Below are 10,446 nucleotides of genomic sequence, written 5' to 3'. Positions count from 1 at the left end.
GTGTGATGTGGGGGGGGGGGCAAATTATAAGGCAAATATAAAGCAAAATATCTGAAGAGTGGCGCCGTTTCCTACGCCAGTGCAATGATTAATCAACTCATCAGGCTCGAGGGAGTCGGTGATGGTGGTGGTTGCGGGGAGTGGGGGGGGGGGGTGCAGTAGGCATTCCCTCATTTGAGGAGGAAAATGTTTAGGTTTTTTGTTTCTTTTTAGAGTTTTTTTGTAAATAAAGATACATATCCCCCCCCCCCCCCCCCCCCAATGAAAATGTGTGTCTCCCAATTATTTCTGAATGTGGAAATATTACTTGTCAAATGGATGTGTTTAATTATTTCTGAATGTGGAAATATTTCTTGTCAAAATGGATGTTTTGAATTATTTCTGAATGAGGAAATATTTCTTATCAAATGGATGTGTGATTATTTCTGACTGAATGTGGAAATATGTCTTGTCAAATTGATGTGTTTAATTATTTCTGAATGTACGCCAGTGCATTGATTAATCAAGTCATCAGGCTCGAGGGAGTCGGTAATGGTGGTGTTTGGGGGGTGGGGGTGGGGGAGGATCAGTAGTCATACCCTCATTTGAAGAGGAAAATATTTAGTTTTTATCTTTGTTTTTACTCTCTTTTTTTTAAATAAAGATACATATCCCCCCCCCCCCCCATGAGAATGTGTACCTCCCAATAGACCTAAGGTCCTTGTATTCCCCTCGCATTGAAACATCGTTCATACGGGCCTACTCAACATAAAGAGCACTTTATTCTGCTATGTGTGAGTGGTTAGTGCAAAATGTCCATAGAAAGCTGAATCACCATTGATTGATAAGGGCCTACCTGTGTCTTACAAACTAGGTTCGGGGTAGGCATTTTTTTTTTTTTTTTTTTTTTTTTTTTTTTTTTTGGGGGGGGGGGGTGGATGGGGTGAGGCATTTTTTATTGGGGCAAATAAATATTAGAACTTGACGTGGATCAAGAAATATCAAGCTGATAAACATTTCTATAAGTTGTGTCTTCACACTAAATTAGTACTTGGTCGGGTTTGTGCTGAAGAATTTCGAAAAACAGAAAGAAATTATAAATTCAAATTAAATTTAATAATTTTTCTTCCTTGTTTTTACATATTTTCTTCCTGATTTTACGTTAATAAAATATGTTTAATCATTTAATTAAATTAATTAGTAAATGGTACAAACCATTCATTTGTCATTAATATAAAACTTGTAATTGTTTTTTGTGTATAATATTACCAGATATTATTTTTAATTAGATTTTGAAAATTAATTAGCTAATCTATTAATTAGCAAAAGTTTGACTGGATATTTACTAAAAGTATTAAGGTATTTAATAATCTGTTTTGTCATTTTAAACCGCCTCATTTCACAAATACAAAGTCAGTTTGAAGAGTTTCACTGGTTAGCTCTGCTCCATGTAAATATTTTAACATGTCCATCTTTTTGGGCGACATAAAGTTTATCCTGATGACAACAGACAAACCAAGGTCTGGACAATCGATCCTGGTCCGTGATGACGTCACGGATGGCCACTCCGTTACTTGACAACTGGACAATACAATTTCTGTGATCAGCACAAACATAAACAAAGTCTTCCATGTCACACGCGACACCGACTAGATAACGTAGCATTTCTGAATCAGGTGAATTCCAGATGTTGCATCCTGATTCCGTCAAACATCTCAAACGTTTCATGTCTAATACTACAACCAGAGAGTCGCCTTTCACTGTGAGACACGTGGTGTCGGTGATCAAGTGGTGGGGGAGAGACTTAATGACGCTACCCTGCTCATTCAGTATGTCTACACACGAACCAGAATGAGCACTGACCGGCAGACACTTGTCAGGCAACACTGATATATATTCGTACACTGTTTTAGTTGTCAGTGTGCGTGTCAGCCGGATGTCATTTTGTAGACCTATATCCAGATATAATATTTCGAGTTTTAATGGAATGAGGACAACAATCTGCTGGTCACATGACCTAGCAAGGCCCAATGGTGGACTGATAAGTTGGTAATTAAACAAAAGTTCAAAGTTTCTAGCAGAGAAATATTTTACACACGAGTTTTCATTATCACTGACAACAATGTTGTCAGATCTTTCACCTCCCAGCACTGCAATGGAATATAGCCAAGGGTGACTACTATCTGATGGTAACTTTGTGTGAAATGTCTGTGTCAGTGTCAGTGTCTGTGTGGACTGGGCATCACCTAGGAAACAAAATTACAAATTATAAATGATTACATTCATATCTATATACATGAAATTAAGTATCTCCTCTAGCATAACCTAATTTGGTGTCGCTCATAGCAGTGCCCATAGATATCTCCCTCAATACGTGATATTAATAATAATAAACACACATAATAAAAAGTAATAATACGGGTAATAATTAATTTGTAAAATAACCAACTTTGTAAAATCCATTATATAGTGAAAAATTCACAATTAATCTTAAATTTTAGTTAATTAAAATAATAATAAACCTATTAATGGACATACTTATTCTAATACCGGTACATTTAAAAAAAATGAATGAATGAATGAATGAATGAATGAATGTTTAAATGACACCCCAGCACAAAAAAATACATTGCGTGTCATTAATATTCTTTTAATTCATTGAGATGAACAACTATAGTTCTAGTTGCGTTGATCTAGGACAAGTAGTTTGTGAGAAAAGTAAATGTGAAAACTTAACATTGAATTAAATTCTAACAATTAAATAAAAAATTACATTGCACGTGTACAGCTAACTTTATGAAGAATTTTTAGTTTAAAGTCGCACACCCTAGTTTCAGCCCGCAAAAATTAATTCTAATTTTGGTTAATCTACAAAACTGTAACACACTTAGGTCACCTTTTTATTATTATTTTTTTTTTATAAAATAGAGTGAAAAAGCAGGTTTTATATCGATAAATACCATGGGAAATAATTTTGAAAGTTAGTATTCTGATGTCACCGGTAGATGTCACTCGAAACACAGAAATGCCTATGTCACGACAAATTTCCCGGAGTGCACACAGACTTGAGGTGCGTTCCTTTCACCTCTCCTAGGCATGTTCTAACTGTTCTGTCCTGGACAGCGAAAGGAATGAGTTTGGAACAGGAAGTTACTTTACCAACATGGGTTCTTCTGTTGAGGAAGTGGCTGCTGCAGCAATCATGATACTTGAATCGGAATAAGACAACAATGATAGTCCGTCACTGACCATGTTGACTATACTAGTGTTTAACCATTGCATCAATACTCTTAGAAAAAGTGATCGTACTGAAAAAAATCAGGTGGTGTATTACTTATTATAATTATTTATTATTTTATTTTCACTGTATTTACTCCCAGAGTTTTTGCCAAAGGGTATGAAGGGTAAAATTATTTACCCTGAAATGATGGAAATTAATTTATAATTTTTAGAAAGACTACAAGAGATCGGCTGTTCAAAATGTGTCTAAGCCTGTGTATGTGTATTTGTGCCAGTTCAAAATGCACTTTGGTTAACTCTTCATTCTACTAAGTGTTTTGTTTAAATGTTTTGGGATGTATTATTTAGAAGAAAACAACAACCCCAAAACAACTCACATCTGCATTCTACTATTGTGCCATTTATTTAAGATTAAAAATATACTAGTATATTAAATAATACAAACTAATATTATAAATTCTGTATTTCAATATTGTGATTTTTTTAAATAAACAATTTCCAGAATACTGTCTGAATAAAACGGTACAAAGAATTTTCTTTTTTAATGATAGTAATAATAATAATACTAACAACAATAACAATAACAACAATAATAATAATGTATAATAATAATGTATAATATATAAAATAATATGTGTAATAATAAGTAATAATCAGCATATTAATTAATATAGTAATAATTATAATAAAATTATAAAATAATTATAAAATAATAATGACTCAAACAATGTTTTGTTGTTATACAAGTTATAATTCGATCAGCTGAGACATGTAAATAGCAATATTTTAATCTACAATTATTGTGTATGTTACAGGAAACAACTTAAAGTTTGGCCTAACACTATTACTGTTAAACAATTATATATTAAAATTAAATATCTAATAAAACCTTAATTAATGCCACTTCTAATTGCCACATTATAATTTTAGTTAGATCACATAAATATGTCAGCTAATCTGTTAACATTTACTAGCATTCAACTAGCATGAAAACCTCAAAACAGAGACCGATAGAGGCAGATATGTGGCTTTCCCCGTCTTCACCAGATCCCGGAACTGAAGAGGCCATATCTGAGAATAGAACCAAAAAACATTGTTTAATAATAATAATAATAATAATAATAATAATAATAACAACAACAACAATAAACAACAACAACAACAACAACGACAATAAACAACAATAATGATAATAATAATAATAATAATTGTTTTTATATGAATGATCATATGATGATCAGTAATAGAAATAAGTAAAAAAAATGGTATTGAATATAATTTGTTGATCAAATAAATTATTTATGTCAGCCGAGACGTTCCGAGTGGTAATTCGGAACTCAATCGTAACTCAAAGGTATTCCGAAGATTCACAAGCTAAGATTAATATGTTATCAAGACCATGTTTATTTGACTCTCAAACCACAATATTTGTGTAACATTTTGCAATGAGACACTGCTGATTTCGTTGTTGTTGGGTTTTTTTTTTAAGTAAAACAAATTGCTAAAAATTTATGATGCTGTTTTGTAAAAAAAAAATATTTTACTTGTCCGCTGAATAATCACTAAGGTAAATTATGCTTGTCCGAGTAAATTTTCACTTGTCGGGACAGACGGACAAGTGCTTATTTCGAACGTTGAATGATGATATTTATTAATTTATTTATCATATTTTATTGAATATTTGAAAATACCAATGAAATAATAATGTTATCAGTTACTAATAATATTTATAATTTCACAGTACAGTGGTTAACACCTAGCTACTAGTATTATAAACCACAATACAGTAATTAACACTTAGTCACCAGTATTATAACCACATTACAGCAGTTAACATCTAGTCACTAATATTATCACCACAGTACAGTAATTAACACCTAGTCACTAGTATTATAAACCACAGTACAGTAATTAAGACCTAGTCACTAGTACATTCCCAGTCTGGAGCTCGACACGGAAAGACGTGTTTGTTTCGCTTGTGCACACTGCACGTGCTTTCGTGTGCTTGACTTGGGGATCCTTCATTTCGTTGTTTTTGTCAGCAAAAGGAAGTTTCTACTGGGATGTATGCGGCCATTGGAACTGATTGAACGCTGGAACGCTTCTCGTTTTGACAGCCTGCACCACCAGGTTGGATTATTTTTCAGCGAGATTCCTTGCCTCCGCGTCATTTCTCCGGATGAGTATGTCGACTTATTTTTTCGTGACTCGTATGATGGCCATTCTGCAGAACGCCACGGTTGTTCTCGTTTAGACTCTACATGTCCGAGCCTGTCCTAGCAGCACTGGAAGATTGACCGCCCCACTCTAATAAGAAATAGGAAGTGGGGTCGGCCCCTACTACTCTTTTCTAGACTTTACTTTGCTTTATTGTGATATCATCTCGTATCCTCCAGAGTCGGGCCCGTCCGCACCACTATACCAACCCATGACGACTGGACTATACCCTAATCTGATACTCTCACTCGTTCAGACGGATCCGGCTTCTCGAGATCTTTATTTCAGCACAGCACTACACCTTCAACCTCTAATGACTGTCAGTCTAGGGGTTTTCTTGACGGGATGCAACCCATCTCGTCCCTATAAGCTGGGCACCCAAACGGCCTTAACGAGGCCACTGACGTGGACATATCGATCAGACTTTAAACTTTTAGATCTGCGTTCAACATTTTATGTCGAATAACTCCCTGGGAGGGAATAGTCTTTTCCCGCTTTAGGGAGACTAAAGCATTCTGCATGTTTCCACGCAGTGGGCATTTGACCCTCCCTCCAGATTCGGTTAAAGAACGATAACACTACCTTTTAGGGCTACATCCGGCATGTGCTTGAGTAATGTGTAACTTATTTGATCAGGCCCGGTGGCAGTACTTTTTTTTAGCTTTAAGAGCTGTTTTTAATTCTAACATTGTTATTGGTTTATTAAATTCTAAATTATCAGTAGTTGGGTGATTTGCTGTTTTAGTATCATTAGTTGGTAGAGAGTTATCTTTCTTAAGTTTCTCAAAAAATTGTTTAGGAAACGTTTTGTTGCTACTGTTTTTACTGAAAGTTTTACTGAGAAGGTCGGCCTTTTGTTTATTAGTAGTTGCTGTTTTATGTTTTTGAAGGACTGTGGAATTAGCGCGTTGTCCTTGAATAGCCTTAATTTTTTTCCACATTTCTCTAATAGATGTTCTATTGTTAATTTCACCGCAAAATGTATGCCAGCTGGCTTGTTTAGCATTGATGATAAGCTTACCTACTTCGTTTTTGGCTATTTTATATTTAGTGTGATAGTCTTGTTTCCCTGTTTTTTTATTAAGTTTACGCATCCTGTTCCTAAAGCCGCATTTGGATTTAATTTCGTCCGTCCACCAGTTAACTGCTCTATTTTTATTGAAGGGTTTAGCTTTAGGAATATTCTTTTCAGCTATTTCTATTATTTTATTAGTAAGTTTATTTGTGGCGTCGTCAATGTTTAGGCTATTTTCTAACTTAATTTTGCTACAGTCGCTTGTAAAGCCAGCCCAGTTAGTTTTATTAAATTTAAATTTAGGTATAAATATTTCTTCTTCTGTATAAGTAGTATTACATTTATAGCTGGTTAGAATGGGGAGGTGGTCGCTATTGAGAGCTTCTAACACCTCCCATTGGGCGTTTGCGCCTATATTGTTAGAGGTGATAGTTAGGTCGATGGCGGATGTGCCCAGATAGTCATGTATAAAAGTAGTACTGCCATCGTTGAGACATACTAGATTGTGTGTATTGATTAATTCCTCTAGTATGTCTCCCTGTGTGCTATGACAATTAAAATCTCCTACAAGAATTAAGTTATTGTTTGAGTTTATGAGTTTATTGTAATCTCTTAACGTTAGTTGATTATGGGCTGTTCCCGGTGGGCTATAACCATTGATGATATCAATAGGCATTTTATCGTTTTGTATAGTAAGTCCTAGGACTTCTAAGTTTTTATTAATAGAATCATATTTAATTTCGGTATGCGGTATGGTATTTTTAATTAGAGTGGCTATTCCACCTCTGGTACTATTTTCTCTATTTTTATAATAATTTGTATATCCTAGAATTTTAAATACTTTAGTCGTTTTTTTTAATTTTATTATTTTTAGTGCCGATTCCTAGCCATGTTTCTTGTAGGCAAATTATATCTGGCTTGATGTTGCTAGTGCTAATGAGTTGAATGAGTTCAGCACCATGTCCCATTGAATGGAGGCCTTTAGCGTTCAATTATCGACTTAAGTTCTTTAATTTGGTTTTGATCACTAGATTTAAGTTTTATCAGCATACGTTGTATTTTTGGTAACTGTTGCTGGTTTAACAAAGACTGGCCTAGTTTCTGTTGTTTTATTAACCTGGTTTTTGCGATTGTTAAGTTGCCTAAGCGCTTTTTGGTAATGGTGGCACTTTGTGTCATGTGCCATGTGATGGCTGAGGCAGTTGGGGCATTGAATCGGGTTGGTGCAGGGGGAGTTTTTGGAGCTTTTAGGATGTTTCTGGCCGCAACGGTGGCATGTGGGGAGGTCTCTATAGTTGCGGCACTTGGCTGCACCATGGCCCCATTGCTGGCAGTGATGGCACTTACTAGGTTTCCTTTCAAATGGAACCAGTGGGTAACGACGACCTTGAATGATGATGTGTTCGTCGGCGTTGATGTGGGCGGTGATAAGTACGTATCCGTTTGACCAAGTAGTGGAGTCTGTGATACCAAGATTGGGGTTGTTGGTTTTGAGGGTGGCTAACGCTGAGTTCTGAGATGGCAATGTGTGCAGTTTGGCTAGCCATTAGTTAGCGGGTGGTGGTGGTGGTAGTGGCAGGAGTTGGGGTTTGGCTGGTAATTTGTGGCTGGCCATTCAAGGTGCCAGTGGTCCTGGTAGGTACCTGTTTGTAAAATGGTCCAGTTCCAGTGGCAGCTGGGGTGGGGGTGGAGATGGTGGGGTTACCTATAACGTGGGGTGGGAGGGGTGTGGAAATGTTAGTGGGTTTGGGGGTGCGGTGGCCATTACCTTTTTGGGCGCTTCAGCTGATTTATCTATTTTTGTTCTTTTGATTGGTTGAGTGGTTTTTTTAGTTTTGGTTTTAATAAAGTTTGCGGAAGTTGGATAATTAATTTGTTTGACTGGGCTTCTGTACTTACGTTTTTTGGTGACGACAGTCTTAAAGGGGGTGACGAGGAAGGCGGGGGCCTTTTTCGCAGTACTCAAGCTAGACTGATGTTTTGCGTTACCTGGTTTACTGGTGGGAGCGTTGGCTTTGGAGACGCCGGTCCGTTCGCTTGGGCGGTCTTGTTGAGGTGCTTTACGGCGGACGTCGTGGCTTCGATGTGGTCCTCTCGTGTAGCCTTGGTTGACGGGCTGTTGTTAGTTTCCCCTTTGTCTGGTTGGGAGGCCTGTGTGGGGTTTTTAGTAACCAAGTTTGCCTTAATGGCTGAGTGGATAGTTTGGCTGCTTTCCCTAGTTTGTTTAAATGGTTGGTTTAGGGCCTGCGTAGTTGTGTCCAGTCTCGGGCCAGCAGCCGTGGCGGTTGTCCCCAGGGCCACTCTAACTGGTACGAGGTGGACCATTGACGTACTTTCTAAATCTAAGTCATACAGTTCATACATTGAATCAAGAGCAATAAGTGTTTCCTCGTCTCCCCTAACAAAAGTGTCGCCATTGTTGATTCGGGTGTGATAAATGATACCAGTGTCCCCCAATCTCTCCGTGGCAACTTGCTGCCAGTAGATGTATTGGTAGAAAGTTGGGTTTTTTCCATTAAAGAGGACTTGACGGAGTCCTTTAATACTATCGCTTTTGGAGTTTTTGTTACGTTTAGTGGAACGGCTTAGTTTTTTTTTTTTTTGCTGGCTAGCGCTTGGTATCTGTTATCTACCGGGATGTCTGGGTTAACGTCTAGCTCCCTATCGCTATCATCTGTGTCTGAGTCCATCTCTTGACTAAGGTTAAGGGGGGCCTTCCTCTTGACTGCGCTCCATGGGGTGGAGGTGTTGTTTGTGCTAGCCGATTTTAGCGCTAGTTTGATGGCGATATCGTTGGCCCTAATTTGGGGGTGGGAAGAGATGAACTCAACGTCCGGGTCGATATGGTTGTTACCTGCCCCAACGCTAGACACCTCCACGTCGGTGCTGCGTGGTTCAGTGGCCCTTACTGCGGCCGCAGCGGTAGTCGTGGGGGTTGGTGGTGGTGGTGGGGGGGGGGCGATCTAGGGGAGTCCGTTACTACACTATCGGTCGCTATCTCAGTTTCAATTTCTACTCTTGTTTCATTAATGCTCTCTGGTATGGTTGGGCTAGGCCCGCTACCTTGTCTGACTTTGGATCTGGAATTAGTGGCTTCCATTGTTGGTTTGATTTGTTTTAGTGCGACTAAATGCGTGAGAACAGTATTGTGGGGATAAGCTAAAAAGTACTCTGCGGTCTATCACAGCGTATATGAAATTCAAGTGATAACAGAAAAATACAAGAAATATAACAAAGGCTATAAGGCGTCTGTATCTTAAATGCATACAACACAACTGCGAAATAACTACAAAGAAAACAAAAGAAAATTAATTAATGGCCTACCTTAATCCTCAGTACAATAGCTGTTCCACGTCTGTGCTAATCTGGGTCTTGGTCCTGAAATGAAACACGTCTTACCGCGACGAGCTCTGGAGTAAAACTGCTTGATGTCATGTGACGTTTATATACTCGATACACCCAGGTACATCTCACTTAGAAAGAGGTGTAGTAGGCATTACTTTTCAACACGAAATGTTTATTACGTTTCAAACTAAAACAGACAACGTCCCCCAATTTTTCAAGTGCCCTCAAAATGTTCAAGTGACCTTTTTGTTTGTAGGAAAATTGTTTTGCACGTAAGTATTTTTAGCTGCATGAAGTTAAGTTATGCCTGTATGCGCAAACTTGCAGATGTGTGTCTGTTTTACTGATTCTCAATGAAGTTCAGTGTTCACCACATTCATTGTTTAACGCGAGTAATGAGTGCCTCAATTGTTCGTGATCAAAGTTGCATAATGATAGCCTAATAGTTTTGGCGTTGAAATTGTATAGATCTTCAAAATTACTAATGGACAATAGGCTCTGTCATTTTTATGTATATCTGCCCTACCTAGACCGAGCCGTCCCTACATGGGCGGATCCAAGGAGGGGGGGGGGACCAGGGGGACGCGTCCCCCCCAAAAAATTGTTCAAGTGCCCTCAAAATGTCCAAGTGCCCTTTTTGTTTGTAGAAT

At 37.7% G+C, this 10,446-nt stretch overlaps 1 long non-coding RNA gene across 1 annotated transcript; it reads right to left on the bottom strand.

The window, feature by feature from the left end:
- Nucleotides 1–280: 280 nt before the first annotated feature.
- On the bottom strand, nt 281–9,853 carry LOC121373411. Its single transcript, XR_005958078.1, has 4 exons — nt 9,776–9,853; nt 4,228–4,290; nt 3,139–3,287; nt 281–2,225 (listed from the first exon to the last, which is right to left on the bottom strand). It is a non-coding gene; the product is annotated as an uncharacterized LOC121373411 (long non-coding RNA).
- Nucleotides 9,854–10,446: the final 593 nt, after the last annotated feature.

This window comes from Gigantopelta aegis, chromosome 5, assembly GCF_016097555.1.
Source record: "Gigantopelta aegis isolate Gae_Host chromosome 5, Gae_host_genome, whole genome shotgun sequence".
Lineage (NCBI taxonomy): Eukaryota > Metazoa > Mollusca > Gastropoda > Neomphalida > Peltospiridae > Gigantopelta > Gigantopelta aegis.
This window is presented reverse-complemented; position numbering and strand designations above follow the sequence as displayed.